The sequence below is a fragment of the Chelonus insularis genome, unplaced genomic scaffold (genome assembly GCF_013357705.1).
Source record: "Chelonus insularis isolate UGA/USDA-ARS -01 unplaced genomic scaffold, ASM1335770v1 contig_41_pilon, whole genome shotgun sequence".
Taxonomy (NCBI): Eukaryota; Metazoa; Arthropoda; class Insecta; order Hymenoptera; family Braconidae; genus Chelonus; species Chelonus insularis.
Window position 1 is genome coordinate 1,104,696 of NW_023276571.1, and position 20,653 is coordinate 1,125,348.

Consider the following 20,653-nt stretch of genomic DNA (forward strand, 5'->3'; position numbering starts at 1 on the left):
TTTTTTTACAAGTATAAATGCAACAAGGGTAATTTATAATCGTTTCGAATACTCAGAGATCCTAACACCTGGCGTTGCCAGTGATGTTGGGTCTTGGGGTTATACCTGGGTCTGAATCTAGAGCCTACAACGATGCTTCAGCAGACAGCGGTGCGCCTCTTCTCCTTCTACTTTTTTATTTTTTCCTTTTCCATTATTCCAAACTCTTGTTTCGTTCCTGATCGATGCCAATGCATCAAGCTATAAGCTATATCTATATGTGTAGAGATATAGGATGATGATCTCAAGCTGAAAATTCGTTGGTCTTTGATCTAATTTCTCAAGTCCTACGTAATAAAGAAAAGAAAGAACAAATAGTTGACTAAGACAAATATTTAATTGGCTGTCAAATAAGTGTTTGCTATGGACACGAATACTTACAACCTGCAAATATTTATTAAGGATTTGATAACGATATCAGTATCCTTTTACATTATTTGCTGATCTTCAAGTGTAATTGTTCTTCAAGTGAATGTTTTTCCCAGGTTTATGTTTAAGGAAAGAAAAAAAAAATAGAGTGAGATATATGGATGTGTGTGAGGTGTACATTGGCCCGTGAAAAAGACTTTCTAAGAAGAGAAAAAGAAATGAGACGTAAAAAGAGAAATTTCGTTCAACAAAGTTCAGATGATTCATTGAAAAATAAAACTTCAGAGTTCATAGTTGATATAATTTAGCAATTTGCGAGTTTAAAATTTTAGTAGAGATTTACTGTAAAAATTTATTACAGAGTTTTATTTAAATGAAAGTTGAAACGAATTGAATTTAGTTAAATAATGATTTTTTTAATCAGTGAAACAGAGATCGTACATCAGAAAGGAATTTTCACTAAATAAGTATTTTGGTTCCGGTTACTGGTTGCTAAAACGATTGTTTCTAAGACCAATATGTCTTAACAGTAGCAACAAACAAAATGGGTATTTCCCGGAAATTTCAAGACCCATTGGTTTTATTTTATTACCTACGCAGTTGACCAAGGATCTTAAGGACCTTCATCAAAAGAGCTCAGTGTTTCTAGCACAAATTTTTGCAGGTAGCGATGAACTCGATGCTCATCTTACTAAAGCACGACTTCTGTGGCGTTAAGACAGGAAGAGTTTGAAAAGAAGTTTAATGACATTTACCTTAACTCCATTCTAGCATTAAACATTGGATTTACAAGTCGTCGTATTTGGTGATAATTTATGTCGGCGCCCTTGAAACAGTCTTAATCTCCAGGATTCGGAGTTCGAACTGCAACGCTTTGACAAGATCATGTTTAAAGTTCGTTTGTATTTAAAGCCTCTTGCTCAATTCTGCATATTGATGAGCAATGTTATGCAGGTATACTTGTACAGCTGTTGGATATTTTAGCATGATATGATATAATTTAATCTAAAACACATGTTATGAATGTCCATAGGGTAATCTAGGCCTAGGAGGATTGATTTCAACCATCATGGATCAATAATTGTAAGGATACTTAAAGATGAAGCAAAATACCAGCTGAGATATTTACTTATTTCAATACAGAATTGAAGAAAAATAATAAGAAGGCGTAAGGCAATGAAAAGTATAGAATCAAGTAATGACATCGATCATAATATTTACTTCTTTTAATTCTATCCTTTTATTTTTTTTTTTATTGTCCTTTCAGCCCCCTTTGCTAAAAGTTTCATAGAATCTTCAGGTATTCAGAAGCCAATTTGGATACCAGTAAAAATATTTATCTACATAATTAAAACAAAACAAAAGGAGGTAGCCTGTGTTTTCAATAATTAGTGTGAAAAAATGGTCCTAACCACAGGGTTGGAGAAGGATAATGAACAGGAATGAGGTCATAAAAGGTATAGATCACGTGCTCGGTTGTCTCGGTCCAAATGAGTTGATTTCAAAACCAAAATCTTTGTCAGCCAACTATGTGCAATCTCAGTAGCTGTTTTCTGTTTGCCTAAATTCATCTCCTAATGTCCTATTATTTCTAATAATACCCACAATGATCTTCTTCATCATCATAAAACATTACTTTCTATTCATATTGATACAAACAAATTTTTCCTGTATGCATTAATGACCCAAATGATCCGTAAAATCACCAGGCAACACAAAAGGCATAGCAAGGCTCATAAATACATTCTCGACAGCTTAATTCTGATTTTATCAGGCAATGTTTTGACACGATTGAGCTAAAAATGTTACCAAAGAATGATACTTAATAATAGAATATTGTTGTCAAGTCTACGGAGTACAATGTCAGGGGACAATGTACTTCACCTGTTGCGTTTGTTGTCGTGCATTGAGTACTAGAGCCGATTTGCACGGTTAATGCCTCCTGCGACCGGCCAATTGAAAGTCCATAGAAAGTATTCACCACGACGCAAGGTGGTATTATAAACACAACCATAGACTAGAGACTCAGCTCGCGCGTGACCCCCTGTTTTGAAAAAGCTCTGTACACCCGAGTCGAGTCTTTTGATCGCAAATTCTATTGGACGTGCCTCATAGAATGGGATAGGTATACCAGACTATATGCCACATATAGAAAATATAAGGTGCAGAAAAGAGAATGAATAAAAAAACAACCCGGACTAAAGATAGAAGGGGATCTGTGCAATTGAAAATGAAACCCCAATCTCGGTCAAGACGATTGTGAACTGGTGCTTGAATTCGCGCCCATGTCAAGTCATTTTTATTTATACTCCATAGATGTTCACTCAACTATCATTCAGGCTTACATGCTAAATTTTCATCAATATATTTGATTCAATGTAATCGTAATAATGGGCTTAAGTTACGCCTTGTATATCATCTATTATGGATTTTTTACGTGATCATGGATACATTAATGGTCCTGGATTATACGATTTATTTAATCATTTATTAGAATGAGATTTTAGAATGTACTCACTCTCTGTGGTGCTATGCTATTTATCATAATTGAGTTTTGAAAGAAGATTTTCATTCTCAGATGCTTTATCTAGACAACCAGCTCTTCTATGGAAATTTAAATTAATCATTTTATTGTCATTCATGAAAAAAATGTATTTATATAACATTTATTTATGTACTGTTATTTGTGAGACATTGTGTTGATATATAGTGTGAAGACTTTTTTTAAATCACTTTTAAATTATTACTCAAGTGATGAAATATATTCAATCACTACGACTTTGAGAAAAATTTTAGTCATTATTTTTTCTTTGTTTTGTAAAAATTACAATATTACATTGAGAAGAAATTTTAGATCAAATTAAAGAAAAGTTTGTTTTAAATTAACATTTTTGTGTCAAAGTGGGTGTTCTTATTTAACATAGAAAAGCAGTTATATTTAATTCCAAGTTATATTTTGTCCGTCGGTTTTAAAATTACTAGAATTAATAAATCGAAGGATACTTGTATTTGTTTAATCCATTATTTATTGAACATTAATCCAAGCATAATAAAAACCACAAAGCTCATAAATAATGGTAATCGACGATTCAATATTCATAATTACTTTTTATTAATTGGTTAATTGTTATCAATTTTTTAAAATTACTTTTAAGATAAACTGGGGCAATATGGGATAGCTAATGCACTCTGAAATACTATTTAATAAAATTTACTGTGAACAAGTCACATTTTTTTTAATAATAAAATAAAAACTTGAAATAGTTTTAATAAAATATTTTTTTTAGAATTGAAATAATAACATAATTATCTGAGTATTGGTTTATTCTATCAACATTGTTTTGTATACCGAATTTTTTTTTTAGTCCACAGTCTCTCATCAATTTAATCCTAAAAGTTATTTGTGTAAAATTTCTTCATGTCCATCATCATCATTCTGAAGTTTATCTAGGCCTAAAATATATACTTACACTCATAAGTTGTGAAAACGAGTGCGTTGTAACGGTTCTTTAGAAAGAAAAGAAAAAAAATCCCACAAGTCTACGGAACTAAAAGGAATGCTTACAAAAGATTCCGCCGGTCTGCGACCCACCCTCCGATTCATTCACATAGACTCATCGTAGATTTTTCGTGACGGTTCATCCGAGATTTTTCCTGGAGGGGAAATCTTAAGAAGTGTGGACATGTCAGGTAAGAGGACACCCCCGCGGTGACTGGAAGGTCCTTCCAACGTAGCCTCCGGAAATCTCTACTTACTTGTACACCTCAATGATTCTTCTTATGTTGGAACCCTCGTTCCTATACCTACACCCTTGCTGCCCTTCTTTTTTTTCCAATCACCCCTCACCTCCCTTTCACGTCCTTACTACGACGGTAATAAATCGTTTCGACAGATCGCATCTACCTTCGAGTCCTAGAATGTCTAAACGACCTGGTTCTTCTTCCAAGTATACACAACTCCGTGAACTGGTACCAACGTTTAGTACTACCTCTCTTTGTGCTACTGAGAAAAAAATCTAAGATGTCAGGGGGAGATAAAGTGTACCTTGAACTAAAAAACTAGTCTAATAGATATAAATATTTATCACTCTTCTACTGGTAGTGATTTTCTTGAGTAAAATACTGTGAAGGAAGTCATCATGGAGATAAAGATTTCCAACGAAATCAACAATTAGGGATTAACGATAGGTTAATAAATTTTTTTTCGGTCCTCAGGGACATTCACCAAAACTAAGAATGAAATTTTCCGGCGTTCGATACGCTGCTTTTCTTGGTAAAATAGTAAAGTGGAAATTTTTTTCAATGACTTCCATGGTGGTCTAGCCTTCGACATGACTGAAACAATTGATGAAAGAAAATTTTGTCTTTTACGGAAGTAGGATTGGTTAAGAATGAAATTTTCTTAGAATATTGTTTCAGACTCATACTCACTAGCGGAAACATTTTTTTGAATGATGTATCAATGATTCATAGAATTAAAAATAATATTTCAACCTTTTTTTTCATTAAAAATGATTTAACTTCCCATTAAGAAGTTATTGTAATAAAATTGATTTTTGAAATTTGTAATTTTGTCGTATCTTTACGTTTTGAGACATTTTAAAGCATATTAAAACACTTAAAAATAGATGATATATTAATTTATTAATATATAAATAAAAATCTTAAATTATTTTTTAAAGTCAGCTGTAGTTATTTCTATGCAAATGTTTTATTTACAGTTGAAAAATAATTTGAAAAAAAACATGAGACTTCTTTACCAAAGAGTGTAAGAAATATTTCAAAATAGAATTTATTTTCGCATGGATGCACTACTGGACTGACGTTCAGTAAAAATCCTTTTATATCCAATCTAGATGCCGAGAAATATACTATGTAATTTTTTATGTTCCGGGAGGTCGAGAATCCGGTTCGGAGATTGCTAGGATTCCAACGGTGTCGGACGAGAAGTTTATTAATGACTTTGCCGCGTATAATTGGTCCATTTGACATAATTAATGGGACGTTAATCAGCGCTGACGGGACTGGACGATGGATGAACATGAGGAGAGATGTACAAACGGGCGCAGGTGTCTCACTTATACAACCTTTTCACCCGCATTCACGTTCTCGCATTTCTTATTTTATTTCTTTATTTCTCCTAAAACTTAATAGAAATGCCAATATGAAGGCCAACATTATTTTATCTTGATTTAATTTTCTTTTGACCGAATCAAATTATTTTTTGCTTGTTATGACTGTAATCGCACTTATTTTTAGAATTTCACAATCGTCGAGAGGAGAGTTCTTTTTTTTCAATATTTAATGATTTAATAGATCGAGTGATATGTTAATAAAAGAAGTGAATATGTTCGTGATGGGTGGGCTAGCAATTTTGTAATTATTATTAATAATAATAACAATAATTTTTTTAAAATATATCATATTAATTTTTAGAATTAACAAGGATCAGTCGCATCACATTTTAAGCAGAAAATTGTTGGTCCTTAATCCTAAAGGATATTAGGGAGTAATATATAATTCAGGCACTCTTGATCCGATTCGGATCCTTAACATTTTTCGGCCCAGGATCAAGTCATAAAATTTTAATATATATTTTTACGTTTATGATAAATAATGCATGACTATTTTTAAATCAATTTTGTTTGTTTTAATTTTTTTTTTCGTTTTCATTCTTTATCAGAATTTTATTTTGTAATTTTTATTGAAAAATTGGAAACAAAAATACTCTAGATGATGACAAATATTTTTCTAAAATAAAAATCTATACAATTATTAATAAAATATTTCTAAAAAAAAAAAATATTTCTTTATAAAATCATATTATTAAAATTTTATTAGATTAAAAAAATATTCCTGCCAATGTAGAGAATATTTTTGTTCAATTTAGAAAATTATTACAACTCTGCTAAAAAAAATTAATTAATAATAATATAAAATTAATTATTATTAAATAAAAGTTGAATTGAATTGATGAATATAATTTAATAAATAATATAATAAAAAATAACTGATAATAAAAAAATAAAAATTAAAAATATCAAAACAATTAAATCAAATTTTTCAAATTAATTGTAATTAAAAAAAAAATGTTTTAACTTGTAATAATTTTCCCTAAACTATTTATAGAATAATTTAAACAATTATTACAACGACAATAATTCAAAAATGAATTATATATCATGACAAATGAGCTAGAATAGTATCATTTAGGAATAATTATAACACAATTTTGTCGACAAAGATAAAATTAATTACTATGAAGGTTTTGAGAATGCATAGAGTGGAGTAAGAAGATGATGAAATAAAATAACGGAGATTCTTGTAGGGTTCAAAGGACGAATGAGGAACCGTAATTACGTGGAAAAATAGAATGAGAGAGAGAGAGAAAGAGAGAGTGTAGAGTATGTCGAGAATTCCAGCAGCGGCGACAGGAGCGCAACGGCAGCAGAAGCAAAAGCAAACGACGACGATGGGCAACGTGTCAGTACCACCCTCAGTCGATTGGCCCGTTGAACTGAATAGAAGGCTAATGAACGGTGGTTCATCCGCATCGTCTGCTGTGCCAGCCAGTATACCACAACCGACCATCATCATCGTATATACCCACCAGATATATATACTCTGTGTGCCACATATTTCAACTCTTGCATAGCTCTTGATCAAATGTCTATCCTCTCTAAACTAATTCAAACATTACTCTACGTCAACTTTCGACTCATCACTTTCCTCCACGTCACTCATACCTGTTTCTTTCAAGTTCTGAGCCGTTGACGTGAAGGGAAAAATTAGTCAATAGTTCACGATTAATTATTATTTTTCAATTCCATCAGTGGATACATACCAGAGTGTTGAGTAGGCGGTTAGATTTTGTAATAAAAGTCATCTGATTAATCCGATGTACCTAAGCTCTTTGTGCTATTAAGAACTTTGAAATGGGATTTAAAGGAAAAATTAAGATGTAATTATTATTACATTTTTCATTTTGATACGTCCTATTTTGGTGATAATGAAAAATTATTCAGTTGTAATACAATTAGGAATAAATTGTTCTAGAATTTTTTTCACCTTTTTTTTCAACACTGACAAAATGATATTTTTAAATAAAACACTTATACTTTTCCATCACAATGAAAATGCTATGATCCTGCTAATATTCTATTTATTATCATTTTCATCAGACCAATACTTTGGAGATTGAGTCTTATTAAAACCACTACTCTTTTGCTAACCCAATATCAAGCTAAAGTAAACCCAGCTAATTTAAAAATAATATTAACATTTGTCCAAGTGATTTTATTATTAAAACAAACAATGAATTGGTTAGTTAATTAATTAGTGATGAGTTAATTTAAAAAAAGTACTGTTTAGTTAATCCAAGAAGTGGGTGTTGATGGTGATAGCTTGAAATAAGGTTTCAATACCAAAAATACATCTTCATTCTGTATTTCTTGATGATTTAAATATTTTGCTGGAGGATGTATATCAGGAAAGAGAGAAGGGCAGTCCAGGCGAAATACGATAACGATAACAATAGCGCTCAGCGGACATCCGGTAAAGTTTGCCTAGCCGTTTCTGTAGTACTCTCTATCTTCACTATTTCTACCTTTTCTACCTCTGCATCCTTGCTACGCTTGTGCAGATATATCTATATCTATATTTCATTTTGCCTGAAAATAAGTATTTGCCATACATTTATACTTCATGAAAAAAAAACTATTGATCAATATTTTTGAGGTTGCAGGATTTTATTTTAGTTCCTTCACTTTTTCAATTATTGCTTCAAAAACTTGCATTAAATAATTTATTGAAGGCTTTATATATTTTCTCAATAATTGGAGTGAATTTGTTGGATACTTTCTTCCAACAAATCAGTAGAAATTTCTGCTGGGGAAAAGCATCACCAAAAAAGTAAGCTAGATCAGTTTATTCTTAGCTTTAGGTTGAATCAAGCTTGAATATGTTGATCCAATGTTGGACTAGGAATTGGTCAATGATTTTATTTACCAGAGTAGTGAAGTAGAAAAAATTCAAATAATTTATTTTAGAAAAATAAATCAATGAAAATAATTGAAAACTATGAATTTGATTCAAATACTCTAAGATAAAACAAAGCACAACATTCTCCATCTTGGTCCAATATTGGACCTGAAATGAACTAATCTTGCTCTCTACTAGAATCGTGCTATGCTCATATCTTAGAAAGATCAAAGATTGACATATTCCTGGTTCAACATTGAATTAAGCTTGGATACATTTGACCATTTTTAGATCAGGAATAAGTTAATCTTTATTCCTAGCATGATGATTCAGTGATGTTCAACACAACTTTGGATCCATTTGATTTCTAAAGACTAAGAATTGACTTTTTTGGATAATCATTTTTTTTTTTTGAAAGTCTATTGTTCATGAGAGTTTGATAATTGTTCATCATCACTTCTGGATCTGATGTTCAGATAGTTCGTAGACGTGCTCGAGAGCATGTTCTGTCGAATATTCAACTCTGATAAATCTAGAATATAAAACATTGTCATGTAAGTACGATTTTAATTTCACTATCTACCCTGAAGCCCGTTTACCCTCGTTCTATCAAGGATGAGGACAAGATTTAGCATTAGATAAGCGCGAAGGAGGACTAGGGGAAACTGGTAAAGGGAAACAAGTGTTGAGTTGAGAATGTGCAGTGGCAACCACCCGATCTACTGCGCGCCCGTTCGCTATATACTTTCTCACTCTTGGAGCTGTCACTCAAAATACCTTCGAAAGGGGCGGCCACCCTTCGCGGACTCAGTAATTGAATTTCACGAGCTGGTTACCCGAATCAACCAACCAACCGATGCCTGAGACACCCAACCCTACTCTGATATACCAAGCCCTTTCTTGATAGCTCCTGGATTGACATAAAATTTAGGGAAATTCTATGCGAGTTGTGATTAGTTTCCGTTCATTTCTAAGTCTTCGGATTTGTTTAAATAATTCTACCATTTCTTTTTTTTTCTTTTGTTGAAATTTTAAGTTAAATTGTTTATGCTTTCAATACTTTATTTTAGAAGTTTTTGGTCTTATTATTAATTTCAATCCTTTTTATTTACAATAAAAATTTTTTAATTACTTCTTTTGTAAAAAAGTGTTAAATTATTGAAGAATAAATCAATTAATTAGAATAATAGCATTACAGTATTTATTTAAAAAATAATATTGCATGTAAAAGATGATTTTTTTTTATTTCAATGGATTTAATTCATCTTTTGTCATAAACATCTAATAATTATTGATGTTTTTATTATTTTTATAATAATTAAAATTTTTTTAAGTATTATTATTAATAATCATTGAATTTATTTTAATGATTAAAATTATTTTGGATTAAACATATAGAGTTGAAGATAAAAAAAAAATATGTTCCATTATCAAAAATAATTTTTCCCTCAATGGATGATTGATTTTTGTTTGCTAAATTATTATGGCGTATTTAACATAATGGGGCTTTAAACACAAGTATACTTTATATAAAGTAAAAACAATTTATTGAAATGTGAACGTTGAAATATTGAGGGGTTATTACAGAAAATAGCTATAGATATACAAACACTTTTTGTATTCTTCCCCGAGCTCTGTAAAAAATCAGTGCGGTTCATTAAATCCAAGAGAATACTATAGGCGTTCACCCTCTCTTTACTCATTCTGTTGGTGGTAAATATTTATGAACGTGGAAAAAAGTGCAAAAAGTCAAAGTCATATGGAAAATCCTTCATCGTATTTCATAAAATGATCATAAATAAATCATTTATTCATCTTGTTTATGTTTTTTCGGTCAAATTTATGCAACAAAATTTGATTTTTATTTTTTATTTATTAATTCCCTATTAAGAAGTTATTGTAATGGGGTCCAAATAATCATTACTATGATTATATTCGATGAAAATCAATCAAATATTGTTATAAATAATTATATGTAATTAAATAATGATATATTGTTTTTAACAATAACAATTCATCATGAATAAAAGAACCTTCGTCTTCCTAAAATATACTTTAATCCATTTTTTGTTTTAATAATCAAAATTTAGAAAAAGAAATCAAATTTTCTTTTTTTATCAATTAATTTTATTGATTGAATGTTCGCTCAGTTTTCAATTTGAAAAAATAAATGTTAAATTAATTTTTTTTTTATTAATAAAAGAAATTTCTATGAAGCATTACTTCATTTATTGAAGTAGAAAAAAAAATGTTGAAGTTAAAAATTTCAATCAAAGTAACGATTTTTTCAAGGTAATGAAATTTCCAACTTGTGAGAAGTAGATTTAACTTCAATCTACAAGAAATTAATGAACTTTTCTCTATGTTTTAACGAAAAAAATATTCTTTTGACTTATCACTTCATCCTAGGATGAATATAGTGAAGTAGTGAAGAAATGATCAAAAAAATTTTTTTTATTAGAAATGAAAAAAAAAATTAGCATTAGTAATTAATTTATAACAAATCAAGAGATGATTGAGGAACAAAATGGAATAAATAAAGATAATTTAAAAACGATTGTTTCGATTTTTTGCTCCAAAGCTCTATTGTGATTGATGAAGAAGGTAATTCTATTATTATGGTCTGAGTATAGCATAGAGTAAATAATTTAAATAGTTTGTGGGTTAAAGTAACAGTGAAATTCATATACAAGAGATGTGCATAAATTTGGGCAATATGAGAGAATGAGAGGTCTATCGTCTCATGACCGATGGTACTTGAAAGGCTCGAGTGGGCCTCTTGGTAACAGCGAAGCACTTATTCGCTGGCTCGCCAATCCAAATGAATTGGATAATTTGATCAGCTCGTTGCTGGCCCTTTGTTGCCTCCTGGGAACTTTCAATGGACCGGTAGACCATCATCTCATGATCCTCTCTCACTCTCTCTTTCTCTCTCACTCTCCAAGATATCAAAGTTCCCCTCGGCAACCCTCATAAGTCGAGAACCAGTGCAACAGCAGAGCTTGCATACTGGTATTCGATATCAACTCATGTACACAGTTGTTATCAAGAAAAACGATGCCAAGACGTTTTTTTCCAAGATGAAGAATACTTGACCCTGTAGGCAAGTTTGTAATTTTCATTTCTCACTTTTTTTCAAGGGGGATATAAAAAAAAATGAAAGACATTGCAGATGATTTGTATTGCAATGAGAAGTATTAAAAAAAAAACACCCGAAAACTTGGTGTGAACAAAATTATTCTAATATTTTTTAATTATTATTTTATTTAAATATTAACCATTATTATTATTATTAAATAAAATTTATTTTGAATAGTTACAATAAAATATTTTTATTGATTAAATTATATTCAGCTTCAAGAGTGCATTTTTTAATTCAATTCATTGAATCAAATAAATCATTTTGCTGCTTGAATATTTCTATTGCAGAATCAACATTGGTTTCTTTAGGAAAGTATGTCTAAGTAGACTCAACCAAAAGCTTGTACCATAATGTAATATTGAAGGCACATTGAAGCAAGTCTATCATCAAAACAAACATCAGACTGCTTGATAATTAGAAATAAAAATAAAAAAATCTACATTTTATTAATTTTTTTTTTCTGTTTTACATCATCACATATTCAGCAGACAATTATCAAAATAAGTGATTGAATCTTCCAACAAACTTTTTTCCTATCTTTGCTAACAAGTTTGCCAAGAACTTCAGCGATTAAATCATGTCCTTAAAACAAGACATTGAATAACTTTATAGATATAAATTTATAATGACAACAGTAAGGATCTTTTATCTGATCCTTTCATCAGGAAATACCATTTTCTGGAACAATTGTGACTTCAGTGTATTCTGAAGATCACTTCAAGGACACATTGGTTTACTTTTACAATATTTTTAACCCAGAAAAGCTCGTAAAAAAAAAACATCTCAGCTCGAAATTAGATTTGATTTTCAATAAAAGGTAGCTGAAGAATGTTAAACGTAACTGATTATTTACATCATAAAAAATCGTATGCACGATTTGAGTGTGGAGGTGTTGGTCTACATACAGATATATTCATCTTAACCTCGCAGCCATGCTGTCTACAGTTGGATGTCTGTAAGACGAGAACACGAGGGAGGAGATGGACGAAAACGGTATGAAGAGAACGAAAGAGGGGAATGATTAATTACGAGGGAGTGACGAGAGAAGAGGAAAAGAGCTCTGAATGGTTCGGGTGGTCGACAAGAGAGAGGTGAAGAGTGGGAGTGATGCTGCAAGAAGACTGCTAAAGGGGAAAGACAGTATTACTGTAAGAGAGAGAGAGTTGAGACGAACATTGAGAATGTGGAACTCACCTTGAAGAACCGGCCTGATGAACCACACCGATGAGAGTTTAACCGCTCGAAGAATGATGCTCCTTCTGACATTTTGCTGCCGCACAATCATTTTTTTCTTTTTTTCTGATGCTATACCTCTACAGTAATATCGACGACCTTCTTATTCGCATTTTTTCTGCTATTCTTCTAACAATTTTTTTTTTTTTTGAAATCTGAATCTCAGTTTGAAAAATTTTTAATTATCCTGATGGACTTTTTTCCTCAGCTCTTGATAAACAAGTGTATATAGAGTCTTGTTACTCTCAAATAATAGTAATGATTATCATTATCATTGTAGAAAGAGTAATGATGCTTTTAGAATTGTAGTTGATATCAGCTAATTTTCCTATTTTTGTTATCGGACTTGTCTTGTGATGCTGATGATATTTTTGATGAAACTTTGTTAGTATTGGTTAAAATTTTTTTGAGTAGTAGAACTTTACTTTTATTTAAATGTTAAAATTTATTTAATATTATTATTTTTAAATTACTTATTGCAAATAAGGATATTAAAAAGTTGAATCAAAGTATTGATAAATTAATTATCTTTCCATTTTAATTAAAATAATTTATTCAAATATTTAAGTCTAGACTGCATTGAATTTAATTGCAATTAATTCAATTGATTAGTTAATTATGATTAAAAATCACATCGAACTCATTTGGTTCAATTAAATTAACCAAATCTACTTTAAATCAGATATCATTTAATTTAATCGCACTTTTACGTTAAACATTTTTTAAAAATAAATATCACAATTAAATGAAATATTAAATTAATTAATTATTATCCGCCTTGTTAAATAATTGATAAGAAATAAAAGAAAAATTATTTTGAAGAAAAAAAGAAGAATTATTCGAATATATTGTGCTGAAAAATGGTAGAGAAAATTTGAGTGCTTCATTTCATGAGGCACAAATGTATAAATGCATATATCTAATCATTGGAATGAAACTCACGTATGGGGATCAAAAATCTTGAGAACGAATTAGATGGAGAGAAAATATCGTGCAGAGAAGAAAAGGGAACGTAGGTAAAGCAGAGCAAAAATGTATTTCCGAGCACAGCAGGACGTAATATCACGTCGGTCGACTGGTAATGTGTTTCTGATTGCCAGCACGACTATATTTCCTGCATGCAGAGGTTCCCAACCCTTACAGTTTCTCATATTAAAAATAAATTATGCAAATAAGATCAATTATAGATTTTATTTATTCTTTTTTATTCACTTACCGATTTATCAGTAAAGTTTCTCATGGTGGAAGATCAATGTACAATAATTTCTGAAACAAAGCAAATTTTTTAATCACTTTTTTGTATATATAATTTTTATTTACAATTTTTAAAAAATTCAGCAATGTTTTTTAAGATATATTTAATACTTACAGTTAATATTTAAATAATCCTTTTTATTTATTAATGAAATAATAATTATTTTTAACTGTATAAAATAAACAGAGATGTTAAAATTTTTTTAATTTCCAAAATACCTAGAAAAAAATTCACAATCGTCTGCTAATTACGCCTAAATTTCCAACAGTCTAAAAAAACCTTGTTACATAACCGAATGGTTAAAAAATAAAGCGGAACATTTAGCTTTTACGTGACGTGTCTATAGAGTTGAGGTAAAAGAGTACGCAGCCCTCGTTGGCTCATCACCGTGTCGTCTGGGCATGGTCATCAAAGATGCAGCAGCAATCAGCGACGCTAGTCAACGACAGAAAGTACGAGGCCGTGTGCTGCCAACACCCAAGGGAGATCTGTCTGCTTTCGTTGGGATTCATTGAATCCTTCAATCGACTGACGACGTAGAACACAGGGGACAGCATGGTAGTTTATTTAAGTAATGTACTCTTACTTTTAAATCTATATATCCACGTTGCTATGTACAACCCTTCTTATATATTCACCAAGTAAAAAAATCGATTTAAAAATGATTGCAGTGCAAAAGAGAGAGAATTAATTGGTCTGCACGTCTTATGGTACGAGAAATAATTATCGTGTAAAATTGTGCGATATTGAAATGTCGTCCGGGAGGATGGATGAGAAGCTTATGGGTCCTAGCGTGACATACCAAGCCCTTTGCTGTGTCGCATTATGTACATATCTGTGTAAGTATATACACGTAGAATATTCCTCGTTACGATAAAGCCACCCCTAAAGAAGCTTTGTACTGTGAGGGTGTTGAGTGTGGGTGAGGAGATCAAAGTGTCTCATTGAAGACTAGCAAGTCTAGTAGTTGCACACGAGACTCTTTTTCTCTCTCACTCACCAGGGGGTGATTTATGCGAAAAATGCAATATTCTTCGTAAGCTGCTATAGCTCTGTCGTAGGTAATAAATACTGTATTAATGCTGTTGATGTATAGCTAACTAATTAGCTGAAGAATATTGTGGTAAATCTAAGCACTTGAAAGTAAATTTGAAATTCGTTGCTTTTTGATGAACACATTTTTATTTTATTCACATTAATTAATTATCTCATGCTCTAAAATAAATCTCTTCATTTTATGTCATTTTGAAATTATTTCCATGCACTGAGAGAATTTTCTTTGAAAAATTAACTACCATGTGAAAACAAAATTTATTTACCAAGCAGTTTGACCTTCGATTTTTTAGTAAATTTTTTAAAAGATACTTTTTACCATCATTTTGAGTTAAATATTCTGCTATAAATATTTTTTTCCAGTCATGTATACATATAAATATTTATTTTAACTTTAAAACTATCCAATAAAATTAACAATTATTATATTAATAAGATAAACATTTACGTGCATTATAATTGGTTTATTATTCAAAGATTTAGATGTATCATGGCAATGTATTGTAGTAACAATGGGTTAGACTGCAAACACATGGTCACTAAAAATTATCTGATTACATTCAAAGTATGAGAAATATGTGACAATGAATACTTAACCAATACCTAGTTCATTAAAATTAAATTAATCCCAAGCTTGGATACTTAGCTTTTTATTTTTGAAATGATTATTGACAGAATATTTAATTGTTGTGAGAATTAATAATTGTTCTTTTTTTTTTATATATTATATTATTAGTGTCAATTGATGAAAATAACAAATTTATCATCACTCCAACTTCCTCAATAATTGATAACTCTATTATCAAAATTTTCTCATTTGGAATCAAAATGTAAATTAATCTTAATCTATGAACTCATCACCCTATTGAAGTAATCATCAGATAAATGCTCATGGACAGCAGTCTTATAAAAATCATTTTAATCCAACTATCTACTCACTTATCATTTTAATCTAAATAAATCTATAAGTTGTTCAGTGATAAAAATATTTTTCAAACTGATTCAAATAATTTATTAACTATATTTATCTCAAGCTTTCTAATGTTGACTAAAAGATTTCTTTCAAAATAACATGATTTGATGTTGGATAATACTAGATAATCATTACAGAGCTTAGGTCACAAATTGGTCCATAAAATTTTCATTAGATCTAGCTAAAGCCAGAAAGACCAAGCAAATCAATTTAATTAATAGTCCAGCAAATTCAATCAGTTTTTGGCGTAAAACCAGAGGGAGGTATCAAGCAGAAGGGAAGTATCCCTTTGATATTTATAAACATACTGGCATAGTTCATGGAGTATAAACAGTTGTAGTGATCCGGAGTTAATTTTGTCGCCTGAAAAGCAAATAATCAGTATATTGGATCCTACAAATTCGATCCAATATATGTTTACTTTCTAGCAAATCAATAAGTATCTCCAATTCTTTAATTTTCATTAATCCTTCGTAATAATGAAAATTGGTTATCAGTTGCAAAGCATCCAGCTGGACTGGTGTCTAGCTGTAATATATAGAAATGATGATCACTAGAGTAGTACTGATGGCACTGGTGCGCGTAATATGCTATTGACAATATGGACGTGGTGGTGAGAGAGAAACGAGAGTAGGTACAGGATGGAGAGGGTGAAGAGATGATACTGAATTTGGGTGCAAGGGAAGCCGGATCACCGTTGACACAAAGCGCCCGGTAATCCGTTTATCTTCTCTCCGGGCACTCCGCGTCCACGTGTTCCGCGACGTGCTATTCAATCCTTGGTGTTGGCAGATTTGAGGATTGCAGGGAAAACATTGACAATATCAGCGGGTGTTGAAGACGTTCTCATTTATCCCTTTGCTTTGCAACACTACGTGCAGGAAATAATACTCTCTATGGATATAACATCCCTTTGAAACTGTGTCGGATATTATGTTGTGATGATGGATCAAAAAATTCTCTTTGCACCTCAGCGTGTTGGCTAGTTTTGGAGATGATCCTTTGGACTCTAAAGTGATACTACTGTGTTCATGTTGTGATGGCATCAGAATTTATTGATTGTGATTCGTTGAATGGGGCTAAAAGTGTTTGAAGTAAGATTTAAAGTATGTAAAAACATTACCAGGGTAAAAATTATGGTCATATTGAAGGTTAAAATGAGAATATGCTAGAGGTATGATGGAGATGATCCACTTTGAGGTAAAAAATTTTAAAATATAAAAAAATATTTTTAAAAATTAATTTATGATATAATTAATTTATTCAATTTTTTTAATCATAAAAAGCTTTCAATGTTATAGAGACTTAAAACATTAAAATTATAATTAATGATGATCAGAATTAATTACTTAGCACGCACATTGATGTTAGTTAGATGCCAATCAGTTTCTTGAAACAAACACGTTGAAAGTTTCAAATACTTTTACTCGAATAAATTTCAAGTGCTTCCAAGGAATCAGTTAAAACTTGGCAAACTTCAAAACTTTAACTTATAAATTTATAAAAGTTTCTACTAAATTACAAACCAATATCTTAATTAATTCAAACTAACTTTAAATAAAAGATAAATCATCAAAAACATCACAATTTTAAAAAGACTTAATTTTATAAAAATATATTTATTGATTTTTTTCTTACTATTTTAATCAATTTGATGTACATCTATGCAGTTGATACATCAAAATTTTGCTAGAGTAGGTATTTCAAAGCCGAGAGCATATCATGTAAGAGCTGATAACCAAGTAAATGCGCAGACGCAAATCAGTAGTCCAATAGCTGAGAGTTTAATCTATGTATACAGGTTGGTTTCAAATTTTATTAATCCTGATACACACGTGGAATCTAATATCACTCTAATGCAATAAAAAATGATATCAATGAAATTAATTTCCCAACAGAAATAATCATTTTTATATGTGATTATGTTACATTTATGTTATTTGTCTCAACACTGAAATTTGAAATAAATAAATTTTATTTTTTAGGGGGAAATTAAAATGAACGTTATTATCGCAATAGAAGACTATGATTTAAACTATTCCATTAAAATATAATTATTTCTGTAGTGTTTTATTTCAATGCATTTAATGTATATGACGTCATCCATTTTATAAACATTGTAGTCACTTTTAAAACACTTTTAAATTTAAAATTTGCAGTGATAAAGAATATATTCAATAAAAAAAAAAATTAAATAATCTTTGAGAACTCCAACTAAACACTTGGGTGTGTTATTATTAAACAGTTTAAGTGATTTATCACTAAATACTCCAATTTTTTTGGATATGCAGTGAAGTAAAAGGTCTGATTTAGAAGATAAAGGCTTGGATGATAGCTAAATAGGAGTATGATTTCACTGGGAACGAGTAACAGGTCTAGATTAGGACCTTTACTGCTGAAAAGATCATATAAGGTTCGAATAAGAGTAGGTTCAATATTTCGACGCAGGTTGACTTCAATTTTAAATTAAATTCCACTGACGATTTTAAATGATCCTAAAAAAAAAAATTATCATAAATTAAATAAAAAACCAATTTATCATATAATCCAAGCTGTAAATAAATTCTCTCTAGATTTTTTTAAAACTGACAAGAGTAAATTTATCAGCTTAGGAATTTCCTGCGTCTTTATATATATATATATCCTATCCATGCATACATACAGCTAAACATTGATGTATATATTGGTCGAGTCGTACAGTCATGTTTTGTGTCATTCACGTAGAACATTTGTCTCGAAAGCGCGCGAGAACTGCCATTCGAAAAGTCTCCTCTTGAATATTCTCTTTCTCTAGCTTATTTTCGAGAAGAGTCAGCAAGAAATAGCGAGAGAGAGAGAGAGAGAGAGAACTTGACGTGCTGTTGAAAGACGTTCGAGTCTCACAAAAGACTCCCTGATATATTACGCTTATTAATGCCTCTCGCCTCTTCCTCTTTTTTCTCTCCGCCTCTCACGATGTTCTCTACTCTCTTAATGCCATCGACTCGACCGCCCAGAGAATTATTAGTTATGTCGATGCTTTAAAGAACTCGTGAAAGCAGAGCAGAAGAAGGGCGGTAAAGAGAATACGAAAATACTCATGAGGAACAAATATATTTTAGGGAAAGGAGTGAAAAACAATTCAATTTGTACACCAAAAAATATATATGAGAGAGATTTTTTACTAATGAACGCTAATAAATTTAACTAATTGAAGTAATTGGAGTAGTACGAGACTATTCAACCCGAAATATTCATTTATTGCATTCTCGCTCCAACTTCTTTGTCCTTTCTTTGATTTTGACATAGTCCTGATTATTTTTTCCAATTTTAATAAATTGTTCGAGGAAATGCTGTGAATTATTTTATTGTCCTTTACATCATTTTCTATACCAATATGCTTATTTAGGGTCAATCTTGTTATTACTGTGGTATTATTGTTGGCTTTTCTCCTTTTACATCTATTATATTATAATTATTATTATTTGTTTATTTATTTTTTTAATAATCTTAGCATTTGAAATTATTGTTTGTGATTTTCAAAAGGTGTATAAGTAGGAATTATTATTTTTTTTTTAATTGCTCATATTGTTCTTTTGATGCCAATTTGTGCATACAATCATCATCAACGTTAGTTATTTATGCTCAAAAGTGCATATTAATCATATTGTTTTTTACATGCACGCTGATAAAAGGTTTTCTTTATCACTAAAAATATTTATTAATTATTTTAAAAAATATTTTGAGACCTTAAATAAACATCAAAATACGTGTTTTAGTTTTTTAATGATTAATAATTAGAATTTAATTGATCTATTTCGAAATTATAATTAATAAAAAATTATTATTTTCTTCCAAAACTATTTATTTGTTTGATGTTAACATCAATTATTTATGATGATTCTCTATTAATTAATCTCAAAATCCAAAGCAAAAAGAAAATAAAATTTTATTTAAAATCAAATTCTTCCATATCCAATAAAAAAAGCCGAATATTTTATAGTCCACATTCCAAAGTGGGTTATCAGTCTTAAAACTGACCAATAAGTCACCGAGTGACCATAAAGAATCGGAGCAGAGCTCAAGTTTTGTCAAACCAATGTTCACAGGAGGAGAACGAAAGACAGTGTGAAAAGGGGCAGGAACAAGTGGAAAAAACACGATGGGGTCAGCCGTGAAAGAAATAGGATGAGTATGTGTATGAGGAAAGAAAGATTGGCTCTCTGTAACCAACCAATCAGCTACAAGGTTCTTTGTCTTGTTAGATTGGTCGAGGTATTGTTTTAAGGGAGGCCCAGAGCATGCGCAGTTGCGTACGTGGGAGGAACATCTATAGCAAGACTGCCCACGAGACTTCTTTAACTTTTTTTTTGTTTCATTCACTTTCGATTTCTTTAATTAAGAAAGTTGAGCTTACAAGACTTGACATTGCACTAGTGATGGACTTGGAATCATGTCAGACTATTTTTTCAACTGGAACTTGAATAATATTTTTGGTTATCAATCTCATGTTTTGAAAGCATAAATTTTTTTGAAAATTACCTCATTTTTTTTAAATTAACTACATTTTAATGCAATCATAGAATATAATTAATCTTACATAATGTCTTGTAATATTTGAATTAATTAA

The 20,653-nt window shown here is 30.5% G+C and overlaps 1 protein-coding gene across 4 annotated transcripts in view; it reads right to left on the reverse strand.

Annotated features, from left to right (window-relative positions):
- Positions 1–20,653, reverse strand: part of SoxN (SoxNeuro) — a 224,783-nt gene that overhangs the window by 71,713 nt on the left and 132,417 nt on the right. For 2 of the 4 annotated variants that reach the window (XR_004690633.1, XR_004690634.1), the window contains exon 3: positions 13,980–14,029. The exons of the other annotated variants lie outside the window; for them this stretch is intronic. The gene's annotated coding sequence lies outside the window, so the exon portion shown is untranslated. The remainder of the gene's footprint in view (positions 1–13,979; positions 14,030–20,653) is intronic. 4 annotated transcript variants of the gene reach the window in all.